Raw genomic sequence first — 22,464 nt, 5'->3', positions numbered from 1 at the left:
TAATTTAAATAAATAAAAAATAATTATTTAGATTGCGAAAGATATAAAAGGTTAAGTGAATCAATTAAATAAATAAAAAACCATTAAATTAATAGAAGACTTGGCATTTAAAATAATTAAATAAATAGGCTAGGACAATTTTAGGTGTCAACACAAATATTTTCCAACCAACAACTCAATGAAGCTAGTAGACTTATGTGAATATTGTTGTCATTGATGTCAAACTAGCTATCCAGATTGGACCAGATAGTATGTGCAATTCTGTGTTATCCGGATTGGTCCGAACACTATATGTAGTCGGTATGTGAAGTTCTTTTTGATGGACATATGTTATAATGTAGTCAGATGGAGGTGATATGATGAGGTAATCTTTTGAAGATCCTCGTTCCAAAATTTTTGAGTTCTCATTAGTCTCGATATCTGTTATGAGTTACGGTATTAGCTATTTTGGTCATGGCATTAGTATCTCATTAAGTTTCGTGTTGCAGTATTCTTGGTATACACAGAGTATATTTTTGAAAGATTGGAGATGTTATGCTTTATTTTGTAATAATGGCTTAGTATCTCTACACGCAGTCTAGCAGTGAGCCACCCAATAGTGATCCACTCCTTTGTAAACACCATAGAACTAGTGTTATTTTCTTGAGAGTTAATAGTCTTCGTGGTTTTTCCCATTTGGGTTTTCCATGTATAAAATATGGTGTTTCTCTTATGGTTGTGTTCTTCATGATTATTCTACTTTTGTAGTTTTATACTTGTTAAGTAAGATAGATGATGTTTGATATTTTAGAGAAAGTTTAAAGTATAATTACTAAAAGTTTCTTTATATTTATATATTTGCGGGAATATTGATTCACCTCCCCCTCTCAATATTTCAATCCTTTCAACCTAGTTAATGATTGGTATTAGAGCTTTGGTCCCTTGCCTGCAATCTTAACCATTTGAGGGAGATCCATGTTGGTTGAATCATGGCGCCTATATGCATGACCAGAGGTTTCCAACTAGATGAAGATTTGATGACAACCCTTCAAGATTTTGGAAAGTGTTGAATTAGAGATTGAAGAATTGAAAGAGAATACATGAAGATAGAAAATGAATGTGTGCAAAAGCTGAGAGAGAAAATCCAAAAATTCAAATTGAGGGATAAGGAGGTTAACAATCAATTGAAACAAGTGAATGAGACTATTAAAGATTTGATGCAGAAGATTGAGGAGAAAGACAAGATAGAGAAATATCTGATATAAACAATAAAGCAGATGTCTAAAGAATGTGAAAAGCTAGAGTAAGAGGTGAAGAATCTGGAGGCAAGAAATAAAATCCTCGACAATAGCAAGCTCCTGGAAGATTTGATTAGCATGCAACATGTTAACTTGGATAAAACCAAACTTGGCTTTCAACCTGGTATGTGTTCAGATCAGAATGACAAAAAGGAAAATAAAGGTCAAAGCTGAAGTTGAGAAGAAGTTAGAAGATGAGCAAAAATCTAGTAATCATAATTCTATTGCAAGAAGATCACTAATTCGATAGCCTAATGCAAAAAGGTACTCATCTTTTAATGGCTATTGTTTTCAATGCAATAAATTTGGACATAAGGTAGTAAACTAGTAAGGAGTAGAAGCGTTCAGTGTTATAGTTGCAAGAGGTTTGGTCATAAAGCAAATCATTGTAGAAACCATGGTATGAGTCAGAATCATAATCTAGTTGAAGTGAGTAGGAAGAGTTACATCTTTCATGGATACTATTATACTTGTAATAACTATGGGCATAAGGCTAATGAATGCAGACATAGATTACATCCGATAAGATTAGAAAGAAAGAACATTAGCTGTTTCAAATGCAAACAACCCAGACATTATGCCAATCAAAGTAGAAATGGAAATATAGAGAAATTTGTAGAAAAAAGTGTAATGAAGAATGATGAACAAAAGAAAAAAGAAAATTTGGTTTGGAGAAAGAAGAGTGAAGGAAGTTATTCTGATGTACCAGAATCCAGTGCAGGCACCTCTTCCTTTGGTAACTAAATATAGTGCTTTGGGTTAGGGGGAGTTCTTTTTGAAAGAAAAATCATCTATCCTCCCCATCTAAGTGGATCATGTCGTTGTTCCAACATGACTATGCTTTAATTTCTTTAGAGGCTATCTGGTAATCAAACGAATTTTGCTGACATCATCGATAAGATAGTTCAAGGCTATAAAATCCTAAGGGAAGTGTTTTAGACATGATAAGTATTGACTTTTTTAATTCATTCTTTCATTATCATTTATTCAAGATTAAAAAATATTGAAAGCAATAGAGGAGTAGCAAAACAAGAGAGGAGTAGCAAAACAAGAGAGTTGTGTGAGCAATCATGGAAGGAAAAATGATCATCAGATAATCTACGAGTGAAGAATTTTAGGTTTTGAATCAGGTGTTCCTAGATGAGTCTAACCTAGAGAAAATCGTAGATGTTGAAGCTGGTTTGAGTGATGTTGAGTTGCGAGGAGTCAAAGGATTGGAAAGCGAAGGTCTGAATCTTTGGAAAAAATTTCCTTGGTTTGATAATCCAGAGGTTATCAGGATGACCCTTAGCCATGTACGCGATGACAACATTATGTTGATTAACCTACCCCATCTCGAAAGAGGTTATCTCTGTGATCACTGATTTGTGCAACAGTGGAGGAGTTCTGATAAAGAAGTAAATCTTGAATAGAGAAGTGGAAGCCCTAACCGACGTGAAGGATGATTAGTGAGCATTGATAATTAACATCATCATCAACTCTGTGGTGAGGTATGTAGCCTACAACATTTTATATAAAATCTATTTCAAGAATAGGGAAGGTGCCACCTCACCAATTGTAGTATATATGGCACATATGCTTGTGATGAAAAAAAAATCATTCAACTTCTATGAATTGTTGAGAGCATTGTTGTTAGAGAATATTGAGATGACAAAAAAAAAATTATCCTTTCCGGTTTGGTTCATTGCTTGTGAGTTTGGTTATGTATTGTTTGGGATCCCTTCCGACAAAAGACAATATTATATGGGGGTTTGGTTTTCCTATTGCAAGACAATTATTTAGATATTTGAGAAGTCTAAACAATAAAGAGGAAGTCTATGATGCTTATTTCAATCCTTTCTCAACACAAGGAGTGTTGGCCCGATATCTTTTGTTTCTAGTTTTGGAGGTTCTTCCTTCAAAAAGAAGAAAACAAGACAATTTGTTCTCATTAGTATTTTGAAGTCAAAGAAAAGAAAAGAAAAGTAGAGAATATTGTAGTGATTGAAGATCCAGTGTCTCTTATAGCTAGAGGAGATTTGGTAGTTGTAGAGTAGGAAGCTGGAGAATCAGATGATGAATCTAATTTGTTGAATTTTGTGGACAGTGTGGATGGAATTATGAAAATTGGTGTGATGTTGCTGACTTTAGTTGAGTCAGATATAATTGAAAGAATTTTGTTGAATCACTTGATCCAAAATAACATGAGCACTAAGAATATCAATAATTTGCTTCTGAAATCCCTAAATGAGGTTCTAAAGGAGATGTTCTCTAAGAAGTCTATTGATCGAAGAATGTCTGAAGAAAAAGGTTTGGATATGCAGAATCTACTGAATGAATGTGTTGATGCACAAAAGATCTTATCAACATGTATTGAGGAGTTGAGGAACTGTATCTGCAATGCTAGTAGAGTCTACAAGTATTGTATCTCTTGGCCGATAGCTGCAGTGAATAACAAAAGAAAAATTGATTCTATTGAAGATGAGTTGATAGCCTTAGGAAAATATTTTTATTTTTTGGATGATAAGGATGTTCAAGTGAGGAAAAGAATCAACTTTCTTCAAGTTGAACTCTTATTCTTGCAAAGGCAAAAAGAAGACTTTGTGAACATGTTTTGGAAGGTAAAGGAGATTGTTGAGGCTAAATTGGAGCATTATTTAGCATTGCTTGGAAGTGCAGTTGAGTATGAGTAGAACCCATCTACTTTTGTTGGTGGAATGCAGAAGCCTTTCAACCAGTATTAAAGTGGCCATAAATTCTTAGGAAGTTCTTCCGGATTTGAAGGAGAAATACAAGGTTATGTTTCCAAAGAAGAGCAACAGAAGGTTCCTTCTGGTGTAGTATTTAGTTTCAAGATATTTTTGTACTTGTACATATTATGTCTTCTTCTTCCTTTTTTATTTTTTCATCAAAGGCATCATTTGTCCTTGATGTAAAAAGCGGGATAAAGGAATGTCGATTTTGAATTTGAGGAGCTACATGAGTAAGGGGGAGTTGTGTCATACACGTAGATATGTTTTTGATATGTTTTTCCATCAATGACAAAGGGGGAGATTGTTAGACTTGTGTGAATATTGTTGTCATTGATGGCAAACTAGCCATCCGATTTGGACCAAATAGTATATGTAGTTCTATTTTATCCAGATTGGTTTGGATATTATATGTAATCAATATGTGTAGTTATTTGTGATGGACAGATGTTATGATGCAGTCAAATGGAGGTGATATGATGAGGTAATCTCTGGAAGATCCTCGTTCTAGAATTCTTGAGTTCTCATTAGTCCTGGTATCAGTTATGAGTTCTGATATTAGTTGTATTGGTCATGACAATAGTATCTCGTCAAGTTTTGTATTGCGGTATTTGTGGTATGCATGGAGTCTATATCTTTAGAAGATTGGAGATGTTATGCTTAATTTTGTAATAATGAGTCAATGTCTTTGGGTCAAAAAGACTCTACCCCATTCTAGTAATATCAGTATATGCATTGGCAAATGAAGCATGAAAAAGGAAGCGTGTAGAGATATTGCAGACGCTGATGTGAATTTCTTATTTATGTTGGATATTGTGTTGGGCTTGGCTAACACACTATTTCATGTTTTTATCCTTTGGTATATATATGTAGTAGCATGTGTAAGGTAGAGAGTGTGTTTGAAAAAGAGATTGAGAAAGTATATGAGGTGTGTATGCAGAAGATAGTAGAAAAGAAGAGTGTGTAGTGTGATTTGCATACAATGAAGGTAGATAGTGTTACAGTGATGAAAAAGTTATTCACCTAGCCTACTGAAGGATAGTTGTACAAAGATGTTTAATCGGATCTACTGTAGGGTTTGTGAGTTGCGATCTCAGCTTAATCGTAGAACTGATCTCATGCATTTGGAGATGCAATCCTTTTCAGTTCAACCTTTTTCCGTTGCAGTGAGCATTCTAACAGTGAGTCATTCTTTTGTATCTTTGCTTTGAGCAATCTAGTAGTAAATCATTTTTGTAATATGGCAGTGAGCCACTCCTTTGTAAACACCATATAACTAGTTATATTTTCTTGAGAGTTAACACTCTTCATGGTTTTTCCCATTTGGGTTTTCCACGTATAAATCAAGTGTTTCTCTTGTGGTTGTGTTCTTCATGATTATTCTACTTTTGCATTTTTATATATGTTAAGTAAGATAGATGAAGTTTGATATTTCAGTGGAAGATTAAAGTATTGCTAAAAGTTTCTTTATATATATATCTATGGGAATGTTGATTCACCCCCCCCCTCTCAGTATTCTTGTCCTTTCAACCTAGTCAACAGAAGTTGCACACAATGTGTGTGAATTCTTCTTCAAGGGTTCATAGAGGAATAAGGTCCATATGGAACACAATGATTGCAAATATTAAATAAAATGAATTGATGAAAGGGATTTCAAAATTTTAAGCAAATGTATTTAGTAGTTGTAAAAAAATAGTCCACGAGATTTGTTGCCATCCTACCTTGCCTACTAGAATATGAAAGAATCTTGGAACAACTTATGGACACTATCAAGTCTTAAATTGATGAGGATTTTTTTAAGATATTATGATTGAAAATGTTTTAGAAAGCTTGCATATAAAATGTGGAAATAGGGCCAGTGCATATGAACTGTTTGTCAGAATGCCAAAGAGATAGTCTTAAGGATTGAAATGAAATGATGGCAGGAGGTACACACAAATGGTCTTAAAATATTTTAATTAATAAAGCGCTATGGGATGTATCCTAGAATTGTAAGAAAGATTTGCATTTTATGTCCTGACAATGTGGAAGCACAAATAATGCAAGACATGTGAACAGTTTGAGAAAATACTTCAAAGAAATATGGTTGCTAGGAATACAATAGTTGCAAAATGTACATAAATAGATTTGTTTAATCGGCTTAGAAAAATTCAAACAAATACAGTGGTAGTAGCAAGTGCTTCGGTGGACATGTATGCAATATATGATTGCATGGAAACTGCACAAGTTATTTGAAATAATGACTCAAAGATATTTTATCTTAAGGAACTAAATGAAATTATTGCAAAATTTGTACAAAATGGATTGTATGAAAAGAGAATAGAAACTTTGCAAATGAACGCAATATGTGTTGGAATGTGAAGTCTAAATTGGGTTTTCATCTAGTAGTGGTTGAGTCATCTTGGATTCTCATCTAGATGTGGTTGAGTAATTTGGACATGTGTTTTACATGTAGTTGTGCGGGTCATACTTAGTAAGTTGTCTTCAATTAGGAATCTGCAACTCAGTTATTTTATGCAACTCGAAATCATGTTTTGATGTATAGTTTTGAAGATTGTTGTAAACTCTGTAATTCCTGAGAATCAATACTTAAGATATTTTGTCTATGGTTTTTTTACTCGTACCAATTTTTTCCACGTAAATCTAAGCATTATGTACTATTGTTCTTCTTTATAATTTCTACATTTGTCAATTTTATTACAATATGCATATGAAGCCAAACTCTACCAACACCCTACCTTTATGCCAAATTGGGAGTTAATAAAAGGGAATGGAAAATTATCTTGAAGCATACAAGATTGAAGACGTTGGTCAGAAGATACACAAATTTATTTGTTGTTGGCTACCATGGAAAACACTCAGCAATATGAGAATCATTGACATCGCACCTGAAATGTTCGACATAACACCTCAACGAGATATCATCTCAAAGAATGAAGTGAAATTTTTGTAGGATATACACAAGATGGCTAGTATACACAATGTGAAAGGATAAACAAAGCACACAAATTGTGTGATAAAATGACTCAAAAAGATGTAGTCTCATGGCATGCGGTAATTGCATTATATGCATAAGGTCAATTTGTTGAATAGAGTTGAATTTTTTTTAAGCAAACGCGATTGGCCAATGTTAAGCCAAATTTCATGAACTTTGTATACATTCTATTTGCATGCCAAAATAGGAACTTTGGAACAGTGAAGGAATATCTATCAACATTTTGGTTACCAATCCCTCTACTTTGAGCATGCACCATGAAGATCTACAGGAGACATTAACTGGTGATAGTGTGGGATTTAATGTAAACAGTTTTATTGTGAAGGATCTCAAAGAGAGGGTTATCACCTCAAGGGAATGATCGCAATTGGGTATTCACAAAATAAGCTCATTATTATTTTTTTAGAAGCCTTTGTGCAAATGCAATTACAAAGAACGATTTAAATCACACATAATAAGCTTACACTTCTAGACTTAAAAGTGTTACACACACAGAGTTGACTGACATTTTCTAGGATTAATATTGCTCAAGGTGTGTGGTCTCACTAAGAATACACTTCCAGGCTTAAAAGTGTTAAACACTAAAATTCTAGGCTTAATATGTTGCTTAGTGTCTGTGGTTTAAGGTCGGTCCAATGAACAATTTAAATCACACATAATAAGCTTACACTTCTAGACTTAAAAGTGTTAAACACTCAAAGTTGACTAACATTTTCTAGGATTAATAATGCTTAAGGTGTGTGGTCACACTAAGAGTAGACTTCCAGGCTTAAAAGTGTTAAACACTAAAATTCTAGGCTTAATATGTTGCTTAGTGTGTGTGGTTTAAGCGTTATGTACTATTGTTCTTCTCTATAATTTCTACACTTGTTAATTTTATTACAATATGCATATGAAGCCAAACTCTACCAACACCCTACCTTTACACCAAATTAGGAGTTAAGAAAAGGGAATGGAAAATAATCAAAGCATACAAGATTGAAGACTTTGGTCAGAAGATACACAAATTTATTTGTTGTTGGCTACCATCGCAAACACTCAGCAATATGAGAATCGTTGACATCTCACTTGAAATGTTAGATAGAACGTCTCAACGAGATGCCATCTCAAAGATGAAGCAAAAATTTTGTAGGATATACACAAGATGGTTAGTCTACACAATGTGAAAGGATAAACAAAGCACATAAATTGTGTCATAAAATGACTCAAAAAGATGTAGTCTCATGACATGTGGTAATTGCATTATATGCATAAGGTCAATTTGTTTAATAGAGTTGAATTTTTTTAAAGCAAATGTGATTGGCCAGTGTTAAGCCAAATTCCATGAACTTTGTATACATTCTATTTGCATGCCAAAATAGGAACTTTGGAACAGTGAAGGAATATCTATCAACATTGTGGTTACCAATCCCTCTACTTCAAGCATGCACCATGAAGATCTACAGGAGGCATTAACTGGTGATAATGTGGGATTTAATGTAAACAATGTTGTTGTGAAGGATCTCAAAGAGAGGGTTATCACCTCAAGGGAATGATCGCAATTGGATATTCACAAAATAAGCTCATTATTAAATTTTTAGAAGCCTTTGTACAAATGCAATTACAAAGAACGATTTAAATCACACATAATAAGCTTACACTTCTAGACTTAAAAGTGTTAAACACTCAGAGTTGACTGACATTTTCTAGGATTAATATTGCTTAAGGTGTGTGGTCACACTAAGAATACACTTCCAGGCTTAAAAGTGTTAAACACTAAAATTCTAGGCTTAATATGTTGCTTAGTGTGTGTGGTTTAAGGTTGGTCCAATGAATGATTTAAATCACACATAATAAGCTTACACTTCTAGACTTAAAAGTGTTAAACACTCAAAGTTGACTAACATTTTCTAGGATTAATATTGCTTAAGGTGTGTGGTCACACTAAGAATAGACTTCCAGGCTTAAAAGTGTTAAACACTAAAATTCTAGGCTTAATATGTTGCTTAGTGTGTGTGGTTTAAGCATTATGTACTATTGTTCTTCTCTATCATTTCTACACTTGTCATTTTTATTACAATATGCATATGAAGCCAAACTCTACCAACACCCTACCTTTACGCCAAATTAGGAGTTAAGCAAAGGGAATGGAAAATCATCAAAGCATACAAGATTGAAGACTTTGGTCAGAAGATACACAAATTTATTTGTTGTTGGCTACCATGGCAAACACTCAGCAATATGAGAATCATTGACATCTCACCTGAAATGTTAGATAGAACGCCTCAATGAGATGTCATCTCAAAGAATGAAGCGAAATTTTTGTAGGATATACACAAGATGGTTAGTCTACACAATGTGAAAGGATAAAGAAAGCAAATGAATTGTGTGATAAAATGACTCAAAATGATGTAGTCTCATGACATGCGGTAATTGCATTATATGCATAAGGTCAATTTGTTGAATAGAGTTGAATTTTTTTAAAGCAAATGTGATTGGCCAGTGTTAAGCCAAATTCCATGAACTTTGTATACATTCTATTTGCATGCCAAAATAGGAACTTTGAAATAGTGAAGGAATATCTATCAACATTGTGGTTACCAATCCCTCTACTTCCAGCATGCACCATGAAGATTTGCAGGAGGCATTAACTGGTGATAATGTGGGATTTAATGTAAACAATGTTATTGTGAAGGATCTCAAAGAGAGGGTTATCACCTCAAGGGAATGATCGCAATTGGATATTCACAAAATAAGCTCATTATTAAATTTTTAGAAGCCTTTGTGCAAATGCAATTACAAAGAACGATTTAAATCACACATAATAAGCTTACACTTCTAGACTTAAAAGTGTTAAACACTCAGAGTTGACTAACATTTTCTAGGATTAATATTGCTTAAGGTGTGTGGTCACACTAAGAATACACTTCCAGGCTTAAAAGTGTTAAACACTAAAATTCTAGGCTTAATATGTTGCTTAGTGTGTGTGGTTTAAGGTCGGTCCAATGAACGATTTAAATCACACATAATAAGCTTACACTTCTAGACTTAAAAGTGTTAAACACTCAGAGTTGACTAACATTTTCTAGGATTAATATTGCTTAAGGTGTGTGGTCACACTAAGAATAGACTTCCAGGCTTAAAAGTGTTAAACACTAAAATTCTAGGCTTAATATGTTGCTTAGTGTGTGTGGTTTAAGCATTATGTACTATTGTTCTTCTCTATAATTTCTACACTTGTTAATTTTATTACAATATGCATATGAAGCCAAACTCTACCAACACCCTTCCTTTATGCCAAATTAGGAGTTAAGAAAAGGGAATGGAAATTCATCAAAGCATACAAGATTGAAGACTTTGGTCAAAAGATACACAAATTTATTTGTTGTTGGCTACCATGGAAAACACTCAACAATATGAGAATCGTTGACATCTCACCTGAAATGTTAGATAGAATGCCTCAACGAGATGTCATCTCAAAGAATGAAGCAAAAATTTTGTAGGATATACACAAGATGGTTAGTCTACACAATGTGAAAGGATAAACAAAGCACATGAATTGTGTCATAAAATGACTCAAAAAGATGTAGTCTCTTGACATGTGGTAATTGCATCATATGCATAAGGTCAATTTGTTGAATAGAGTTGAAGTTTTTTAAAGCAAATGTGATTGGCCAGTGTTAAGCCAAATTCCATGAACTTTGTATACATTCTATTTGCATGCCAAAATAGGAACTTTGGAATAGTGAAGGAATATCTATCAACGTTGTGGTTACCAATCCCTCTACTTCAAGCATGCACCATGAAGATCTGCAGGAGGCATTAACTAGTGATAATGTGGGATTTAATGTAAACAATGTTGTTGTGAAGGATCTCAAAGAGAGGGTTATCACCTCAAGGGAATGATCGCAATTGGATATTCACAAAATAAGCTCATTATTAAATTTTTAGAAGCCTTTGTGCAAATGCAATTACAAAGAACGATTTAAATCACACATAATAAGCTTACACTTCTAGACTTAAAAGTGTTACACACACAGAGTTGACTGACATTTTCTAGGATTAATATTGCTCAAGGTGTGTGGTCTCACTAAGAATACACTTCCAGGCTTAAAAGTGTTAAACACTAAAATTCTAGGCTTAATATGTTGCTTAGTGTGTGTGGTTTAAGGTTGGCCCAATTAGAAAGTGAGAAGTCATTTCCACTTTGAGCCCTTTCTGCATAACCAGTAGAAGAGCACAAGCAAGGAATATGAACTATTTGACTTAATGTCTCGAGGATATGTCATTTCAAGAATGAAATGAAATGATGGCAGTACACAAAGTGGACATTGCAAGGAGCCTCTAAAGATCTTCAAATTGATGAAACTCTCTCGAACAGATCCTAATTTTGTGGATGAAACACTCTGATTAGTGGATGTAGGTTGAGTGTACTTCAATCACATGAAGTGGATTACATATATGTTATGTGCATGGTTTACCTTCAAGCCTAGGTATCATTGAGAATTGGAAAATGTTCAAAGGGCTCATAATACTTAGAAATTGAGAAGGGTCGGTATAGTGGTTCTTAGAAACAAAATCTTCACTCAAGCTATCAAATTATTTAGGGCATTCAAAGAAATATCTTCACATCAACAAAATTAGGTTGCAACTAAGAGAGCTTCTACTCAAAGTGTGAATACAAGTGCAAAAACTTGACTTTTCATCTATCCAAGAAAATTGAAAATTTAAATTGTCTTTATGTAATTAAATCCAAAATCATAAATTTTGGTTTTCTATGTTTCTTGCAATTATGGTGAGTTTTGGTCAAAGTGATAGTAATGGTTATAATTTTGACTTTTTTTGTGTAGAAGTTAGGAATTTTCTAACTTTATTGTTATTTGCTCTAAATTGTACAAATAACTCACTTGATCAAACAAAGTTAGTTAGAAGCTCAAAATGAGTAGTTATGTAGCAAAGAGTCTATAAATATGAGACTCGTAGCATTGTAAAAGGGGGGTGACATTTTGCAAGGGGAAACTCTAGAAAAAATTTCAGATACATTTTGAAAAACTTTTATGTTTACACTATGTGGGTATGTGTAGGATCACAAGGGGCCAGAAAGTGGTGATGTTCTCACTAAAGTGCTAATTGATAGGCTGATCATTTCAAACGGTATCACATTTTTTGAATCCGAAACATGTGTCACATTCTATGCTTTGTCTACTATAGGATAAAAAAAAGATTGAATTTCATAAAGTTTTGGCCAAGCTATAATGGTTAGACATACGAGTTTTTATATTTTTAAAAGTTGTAATACAAAAATCATAATTAATTATTTATTTAAAAAAATTAAAAAAATATGTGTCACATCCAGACATGAGTCTTCTACTTATATCTAAAATATTATAAAAAAATATTATGATTTGATTGCGGCTAGGGTGGTCAAACAGACACCTGCTTCTTATCTTTTTCCTAAATTTTTAGTGCTATTGCATTAAAATTTCAAATTTTTGTCAAATATTTTTTTTTAAGAAAACAACTAGTAGCTTAGAAACTAAATTCAATTTTCTACAGATTCTATTCTTACATAGTTTTGAAATAATGTTGGTATTCAAATTTTTACATCAAGTTATCTAACTCAGTTTTTCTAATTTTCATTGCCATTTAATGATCTGTTTGGCCCACCATGATCGTCCACATACCCATGTACAAAAGGGATTTTGGAATTGTATAATTTCACACATAGTGAATAATGTAGTTTAGTTTGTTTATTCTAAATGTGTTCCTATGTTACCATTGCTAATTTCTTGTATGTTAAGTTAGTAACCCTTTTTATGTACATGCGTAAAACATTGATTATCCGTGTGATTGATGTGATGAAACACAATCATCTCTTGTTATCTTATTTGGATGTGCTCGTATGACCTATCTCTTCATACGTGTCAAGGTTTGTTATTCTTCTTTCACCATTATTGATGCACTAGCATCCCCAGTTCTTGGCAATCTTGCATCAACCAAAAATATTTCTTTACAGTTTGTTTTTTGTCTTGCAGTTTCAACACTTCTTTCTGAACTTTCTTGCACTTTCTTGTCGTATCTTGCGGGAGATGGATTTTTCCTGTAATCATTATTATCTTCCTTATTCCTAAACCACAAAATGTTTGGATCTTTTTCTGACAAGTTATCGCTTTTGGATTTCGAGATAGTTTCTAGCTTAGAACACTAGAGCCGCTTGGACCTATTTGCTATTGGTTAATCTTGCATATCCTTTCCATATCTTGTGGAGATTCAGTTCATTGATTCCAATGTTCCTTGGTGTGTGGCCAACCTTCCTCTTGATTTGCACTTCTTCCTTTGGATTTTCTAGAGGATTTTCATTGGTGGAGGCCAACATGGTGGTTTTGCACATTTCATCATGTTCATCAGTGTTTGATTCTTCTTGGGCTGATCAGATCCCTCTAGACCATATAAATCAATGTAATTTAGTATCATAATTCATTCCAAATAATATAGGAGATATATCCTGAGATTTAGAGGTCCAAGGTGGATAGATTATGTAATTCAACATGTATGTAGTAGGCCAATAAGGTGAATCTTGTAGCTTAGATGTTATTAATCAGTTTTTATGATCTAATTCATTCAGTTCTACATTTTCTCCATCATCTTGTCTTGCTTTCATTATGTTTACTCTTGCTGCACAATCTAGATAGATCTCATTGAGGTCTCTCTTAACCATGACTGCACCAATTATTACAAACCTAACCATATTTCTATCCTAATACCCTCTGGTGATCTATATTCATTTGTGGAATCTCAGTTGGTACTTGTATGTTTGTCATTGGGGTTTCTTTTGTTCATCTTCATTTAGTTTTTTTTCTCCTTTTTGTACTTTTAGGTTAAAAGTGTTAGCAACAATCAAGAAGGAAGATTGAGAGGGGGGGTGAATCAGTCTTCACCGAATACAAAAAATTAAACTCTGAAACATAAATTGATAAATTACAGCAATAAATAGATAATCAAATTAATAAAATATCACACAACACCAAGATTTTTGACATGGAAAACCCGATTAAGGGAAAAACCACGGTGGGAACCTACCCACAATAAGATGATACTCTGCAGTAGTATGTGAAAGTATTACAATGGGGAATGCACATGCATTTAGGCACACTGCTTAGAGCTCACTGCTCAAAATATTTTTGCTCAGAAGGCTACAACCCTTAGGAAAGTCTCACTGACTTACAATATGACTCGGACTACAATCTAGAAGAAATGAACTGTAATGATAGCATCTACAAATGCTCGATGATAGTTTCAATTAAGCATAATTGTCTTCCCTGCAACACCAATCTCATCTCAACACTTCACTGAATGATAAATTTCTTGTTCACACATTCACCTTACTCTGATAATGCAAACACAATACCAACACCAAAACTAAGTGAATAACTCACCTATATATACAATTCATCGACCTTGATAACAAGGTCGGCTAAACCCTCAACCCTCAACTCATAATTATAAAGATTACATTACACAAAACAAAGATCAATCATTGGACCAATATAATGATTTACATTACATAGCATGGACCTATTCAAATTCCCAAATGATCACATCCACCAGAAATCATGCCAAGATCAACCGCAACACGCTACACCACCAAAAATACTGCATAACACGAAAATCATCACCGGTTGATGAAAACCTTAAAAAAATTGCACAACAATCAATGTGAATCACCAAAACAAATAGGAAACGACTAGGAAACACTAGAAGGCATGTAAGAACCATCCAAAACAGTTGCACCAACACCTCTTTTCAAATCTTCATCGATCAACATCTAGAAAGCTCAAGAACACAACCAATCAGCAACTGCCACAAAGAAAGATAACTTGTGGAGCACCAAATCATGAACCATCTAAAATGAAGATACACAAGATCATCCCAAACAATATCCCAAAACCTTAGCATAAGATCTAATCACACCGGAATATGCCAAAGGAAATACTGGATTCTGCAAAGCAATGATCAATATAATCAAACTACAAAATCGGATCAAAAGCTCTTCCCAAACTCACTTGAATAAATCACAGGAATATGTTGACATTAATGACAAAAACATATCCTAACAACAAAAATTAACAACCATATCTACCAAAAAGTACACAAAAATCCCAAAACTCCCTATCATAGGAGGGAGTTGCCCCTCTCAAGTATAGAGGAGGATCGTGGTGAAAATTGTTGGCACAACTATCACTGTTCTTTGAGGAAACAAGGTCATTTTTGGAGAAACAATCACAGTGACTATTAAATAAAGTGTCTAATGGCATATATGTCATTGGGTTGTTATTATTTTGTTTGAAGTATCTAAAAGCATATATGATATTACACTATATGAGTTTTATTTAAATTTCACATCAAACTCTTCTTATTTTTGTAGTATGTTGGTTCTTGCATCATGGTTGGGTGAATTTGAATTGGTTATGTTTGAAGGTTACCTTAAATTGTTATGGCATGTCTAGTGTGCTTATTCATGCATCATGGTATGTGTTGATTCTATGGTTTTTTCTTGAAGGATCCAATGTTATGGAGTTATATGGGTTTTGTTAGAAGGTTATTATCACATATGTCATTGTGTTATATGGGTTTTGATTGAAATTTGAATCAAACTCCTATTGTGTGCATGGAGTGTGTGTTCATACATTATTAATTCTTGTGTATGATGAGTGTATGACTTTTGTTTGAAGGTTCTAATGTCCTATACGTTATTGAATTGTATAGGTTTTCTTTGAAATTAGTTTTTTATGTATCATGATTTAGTGTCATTATCTCTTGTGCATGTTGATTGTATTGTCTTTATATGAAGGGTCTAATGGAATATAACATTGATTTGTATGATTTTTTTCTTAAAAGTTGCATTAAATTTCTATGGTGTGCCTATCATCCTCATTCACGCAACATAGTTGAGTGATTGACTCTTGTGCATGATGATTGTATGGTCTTTCTATGAATGGTTTAATAGCGTTTATGAAATCGAGTTGCATGTATTTTGTTTGAAGGTTCTATGTCATTTATGAGATTTTATTGTTCAAGTTTTATTTGAATGTCATGTCAAACTCCTATGGTGTTCCTATTATGCTTTGTTCTTACACCATTTCCTCTTGAGTATGATGATTGTATGAATTTTGTGTGAAGGGTCTAGTGGTATATATGCCATTGAGTTATAAGAGTTTTGTTTGTAGTGTGCTTATTCGTGCATCATAGTTTAATGACATTGACTTGTGCATTATGATTCAATGACTTTTGCACAAAATATTTAATGTATATATGAGTTTTGTATAATGATTGCATCAATGTGCTAGGGTGTGCTAAGTATGCCTATTCATGCATCATGGTCTAGTGACATTAATTCTTATGCATCATGATCATATCAATTTTGTGTGAAGGTTAAAATGACATACATTTAATTGAGGTATATTATTTTTGTTATGTTAATGACATACAAGTCATTGATTTGTATAGATTTTGATTGAAGGTTGCATCAAACTCCTATAACGTGTATTGTGAACTTATTAATGCAATATTGCCTCTTGTGCATGATGATTGGATGAATTATGTATTAAGGATATAATGGTGCATATGTTATTGAATCATAGTTCAAGGACATTCACTGTGGTGCATAAGACTTGTACATATTTTGCATACAAGGTAGAATGGCATGTCATTGAGTTGTGCGAGTTTTGTTCTAATATTTATCAAAATTTTATGGTGTTCCTAGTCTACTCATTTATGCATTAAGGGTTGATTGACATTGACTCTTATGCATGTTGATTGTATCTAGTGTGCTTTTTCGTGCATCATGATTGAGTGACACTAAGGTATATAATTTTTTTTAAAAGGTTGTATCACACTCCTATAATGTGTATAATGTGCTTATAGTTCATGTGTTATTGCCTCTTATGAGTGATGATTATATGATTTGTGTGAATATTCTAATGGTATTAGTAATGTGATGATTATTTCTTTGAATTGTATGGGTTTTAGTGTAGTGTGATTGTTCATGGATCAAGGTTCAATGACATTCACTCTTGTCTATAATGATTGTATGAATTTTACATGAAGAATATAAATAAATGTCATTTGTGTTCTATGAATTTTATTTAAAGCTTTGTCTCCCTTGAAGACTACTATAACTATTGTAAAAGATTCATTAAGGGGTTCTCTCAGAAAGCCACCCCCTTAACTAATCTTAAAAGGGAGGGAATTTCTATGTGGATTAAAGTTACATAGTGATAATTTGATAAATTGAATGAGGTAATGAGCTCATACTGCTAGAATCAATGACAGTCCCAAAGACACCGAGAGGAGGGGGGGGTGAATCAGTGTCTGACCAGTTAGTAGAATATTTAAACTTATTGAGAACTTTGCATCCCAAAACAGTGTACCGGTAAATAAGAATTAATGCAGAAAATGAGAATAATAGAGACAACATAGAGAACACATCATAACACAAGATATTTAACGAGGAAACACGGTGTCGGAAAAGCCTCAATGGGATTTGTGACCCACAATATTCACTCATTGGCCAATGAATAAAAATTAGTTACAATGAGGGGCCTGCACATGCAGGTTGGCCAACTGCCTAGAGCTCACTGCTCAATAAGAGTCACACTTACTACAAAAGTGGATTATCAAATCCAATACAATGTACTGCTTCAAATTAGCATCAACTATGCCAGGTTCACTACCGGTTTAAGCTCAGTCTATGACCAAAACCTTATACAAAATTTGCCTTATGCATTCCCATACAATATCCTTCCTTTTCCTTATTTTTTCACACTATCCTTACATTCCTACCTTCCATAATGACTTATAAGATCTCATACATAAATGAGTCTTTTATAATGTACAATGTGAACTTTACAAAAGATAATTACAATAACATACAATAAACAAAAGTTTATTCCTTGTTGACTGGAGTGCTGATACGCATTGTTGCTACTGTCAGTGTATGTAGAAGTCTATGTTGGTGCCGGTAACTATCAGTGGCTTGCCAGATGAATGCTAGTTGGTTGCCAGATGGTTGCCATCAATGAAAATATCAACTATTCTCATAAGAGTGTAGAATGCCAACAATCTCCCCCTTTGGCATTGATGGCAACACTCATGAGAAAAATCCAAAAACTGTTTTAAAAAACTAAACTCCGAAAAGTTTCCAAAAAGATGTGCTCCCTCTTAGCAAATCATCTCCTCTAAATAAGAATTTTTCTCTCCTTTACTCCCCCATTGTAATCAATGACAAAGGTTGTCAAAAATAGTCAAACGAGTGCAAAAATTTCACCTCAAAGTCTATAACCGGTTGGTTACAATCTGAAAGATGTCTGCCAAAACCAAATTTAGACTCTGCATGAATCTTTTGTTGTTGGTCAAGGTTGCCTCAGTCTATTGGATCTTACTGATGAGATAGTGCATGTGTTATTCTAGTGATTTCTCTCCTTGAGGTAATGCCTTAGAGATTTCATTTCTCAGAGAGATAAGATTGTCCAACTTAGGACCAAGTTTATTTTTAAGTTCCCGTGCATTTGACTTAATCCTTGCCTTCAATTTCTCCTCAAATCCTACTATTTCCTGCTCAATAACTAATATAGGTCCAGATGAACCAATTATGTTATCAGCTATGTCCTCGATTTATTTCTATGTTCTATTGATCTCCTTTTCTAAGTCCTCTGTCAAAAGGCGAGGTTTGCATGTTTCCCTGTAAAGCTCCTTGTACTCCAAAATTGTAGAGTTAAGTGTCGGTAATAATGTATCCAAGTGTTTTGTACACTTCTTTATGGTGTCCTCAAAGAATTTGTTCTTCTCTTTTTCCACTTTCTCCCTGAATGTGTCCTCATTCACTTTGTCAATGGTTATTACATTATCAGCAAGAAATTTGGACAGTGTGTCCAAATTTCCTATAGAATCCTTACTATGATCTGTGTTACAATTTGGTACAATCTGTTATTAATTGCCTTGTAGGCCAATGAATTGCACTCCATTATCTTCTTGATTGAATACAAAAGTACCTCAGTAACATTTGTAGGTCTAAATTTGTAGTACCCCTACTCGTTTGAACTCATTAGACTCATATTTTATTACTGTTTGTTTTCAGAGGATACATTACCATGATGTGCTATTCAGATTTTTATGACATTATTTCATGCTTTATCTCGATATGAGATGAGTAATTTATTGTAGTATATCAGTACTTGTGATTTATGGCATTTTATGGATTATTGCTATGTATTGACACTTTACTTTATCTATGCAATGTGGAATTATATGTTGTGTGTCCGAGAGTGTATTGGATGCAAGGGGACAATTTTCCTTCACTCATTTCAGTGAGATAGGGAACATCGTGATTCTTCTTCATCGGTGTGTATGTCATGTTTTCTATATTGTATATATGCATGTGTGGTTCGATGATGCAGGATATTGCAAGTACAAGTACCGGGTAGGTACGGGTTATCGTCTCCACTTGGCTTCACAGGTCTGAGCGTGCCTTATATTTTCTGATGGAAGTGGAGGAGATAGTAGTTGACACTATTTTACTCTTTTACACTCGTGTGAGTGTCATCAGTTGGTCATCCAGTCAGTTAGTTCGGCCTTCATATTTTGTCATTTGATTTTTTATGAGTTATGGATGTCTATTTCACCATAGAGTTCTCATAGAGAGACCTTTCCTATTAGTTTCCTATGAGAGAGTGGTGTTTGAGTGGGGTTGTGCCCGAAGTGGATGATAGGATAACCCGTCAAAAGTCAGTTAAAAAGTGATAACCTAATATATATTGGGGGGGGGAGTGAAATAAATATTAATTAAGATAATGTACCTCGTCCATAGGTGTAGTGCTTGTACAGGGCTCATAATGTTATGAGAAGACATGGAATGGCAAACTTACCACCTTGTCTTCACAAAAGGATTGGTAGGGTCTGCATGAGACTTTGTTGGAGCTGGAAGCTGGGAGATGTTACCAGGATAGAGACTCAGGACCTAGGAGGCCTACCATGGTAACCATCAAGCTATGTGATGACACTCTCTCCTTAGAGTCACTAGTGTTTGTGAGTTCAATCACATGGATGTTTGCAGAGTCATGTATTTCTTTCGTACTTGTCTTATTTTGCTTTCTTGAAGGTTTTCTACTATCTCCTAGCACAATGGGGTGGTTCCAGTTTGGGATCACATGGTCAGGTGGTAGTGCCACTTCCCATCGGATGTTCTGGATTGTATCTTCAGGTGAGGAAATGCTTCGTTGGTGTTTCTTGGTTTTTGGTTCATGTACCAACTCTTGTTTGTGATCATTATTTAGTTGAGACCTTGTGGTCATTGTATCAAACTTTTATGTAACCTTGATATTGTAACTTTGTAACCCGTGGTGTTATTGGAAGCCATGTATTTATGGATATTGTAATATTATGTCGGTGGAATGTATGTTAATTCAGTTGCTTTGATCTTATGTATAAATGATTTATGGAAAATTGAATGCATGGGAATACTTTGATTTCTTCAGTATGGAATTTAGATGTATTTGTAGTTTTGAACTTAAGCATTTACTTTATCTAATTAAATGGACAATTGGATTAATCATGGTGTTAATATAATCTACAATTAATCTTCATTGGTAACCCTTAGGAAATAATGTGTTAGTCTTCCGCTGTGTTATTAGACGTGCAATGATTATAATTAATGCACTTGATCTTAAAAAAAAAAAATATTTCACCCTTTAGTTGCCTAGTTGTGTTGTTTTCCTTTAGGGTTCCTGGTAGGGCCTTACATTTGGTATCAGAGCGCAAGTTTCAACACTAGGTACTTTGGGTTTGTAGTGTGCCTTTTAGTTGACCATCTTGCTTAGGTCTTAATGTTTGTATCTCTCTTGTCTTATCTTGGTTGTAGATCAGAATCATTTTCTCTTTTATGGTACCAGGTCATGTATAGGAAAGGTAGAGGAGGTGGCCATATGGGTGGTCGCAAAGGAGGCAGAGGTGGAGGATGAGGCTGTAGTTATGACCATCATAGTCCTTCACCACCACCCACTCATGTGAGTGTTGAGCCAGAATAGTCTGTTCATCAGAAGCTGGAACAGCCTGTTCATCAGAATTCCCAGCATGCAGGAGAGCAGGTTCTTGAAAGGGAAGAGTTGAGACAGATGTTTCAGGAGGTTCTGGCTAGGTTAGGCCAAAGGCCTGAGTTTGAGAAGCCTATTCATGCTAGGTTAAGGAGTCACTTCAGCAGTTTTCAGAAGAGAGGGAGATGGAGAGATCACCTAGGAGGATGGAGATTTTAGCTGTCTGAGGTCCACCTTTGTTGGGTCACATAAAGGACTTGATGAGGTCCAATCCTCCTTACTTTGATGGTATGGGTACTAGTCTCGAGGCAGAGACTTGGCTCATTAGTTTGGACTGGTCTTTCACTATGTTTCCATATAGTAGTAACACCAAGTCGAGATGTGCTATTATGCATCTCAATAATTTTGCTTCAATCTGGTGGAGATTAGATGAGGAGAAGATCGGTGTATGCATTAACACCATTACATGGGAGCTATTTCTGGAGAGATTCAGGGCATGATTTCTCTCACCCTAGTGGAGGTAGACTCAAGCAAATGAGTTCTACACTTTCCTTCAGTATGGGATGACAGTAGACCAGTATGAGCACAGGTTCTATGAGCTCAAACAGTATGCCAAGATCAGTAATGATGAAGCTATGCTTGTCCAACATTTCTTGAGGGGGTTGAATGATCACATTAGTGGAGCAGTGAGGGTGTTTGAGCCATCTTTAGTTGAGATAGCCATGGCGAAAGCCAGATTGGTTGATCTGAACCTTAGCCGTGCACTTGGTGGTCAGACAGGTGTGCAGATAGGGAGTGCACCTTCTAGTGGGAATAGAGCTCGGGGAATTCAATCTTAGTCAGCTGCACCATTTAGGACCCCTCAGACACCTGCTAAGGGTGGATAGCAGCAACAGCAACCGTCAAAACCAAAATAGTTCCAGGGCCAACAAGGTGGCAACTCTCAATATAAGAAGAACAGGAACTGGCAAAAGGGCAACCAAGGCCCTATAGGGTAGTCCTTGGAGAATACATCTCACATCCCTAGTTAGGGAAGTTTCCAACAGTCTTCTGGGCTGATAGGTAACAGAGGAGCTTGCTTCTCTTGTGGATATTTTGGTCACAAAGTTATGTAGTGCCCTCAACATTTACACAATATAGGTAGTTAGAGGCTAGCAGCATCTGAACCTATAGTGGGAGATGCAAGGAGATCCCATAGAGTGTTTGTAGTAGTAGATGACCACCAAGCTGATCATCAAGGTACAGTCATTAAGGCATAAGGTATGTTGCATGGAATCCCTATCTTTGTACTTTTTGATTCCGATGCTTTAGATTCTTTCATTTCTTCATCCATTATGGAGTGGCGTGGACTTACATCTGCTAAGCAGGTAGATAGGTGGCAAGTAGAGTTGGCTACA

This window comes from Cryptomeria japonica, chromosome 1, assembly GCF_030272615.1.
Source record: "Cryptomeria japonica chromosome 1, Sugi_1.0, whole genome shotgun sequence".
NCBI lineage: Eukaryota > Viridiplantae > Streptophyta > Pinopsida > Cupressales > Cupressaceae > Cryptomeria > Cryptomeria japonica.
This window is presented reverse-complemented; position numbering follows the sequence as displayed.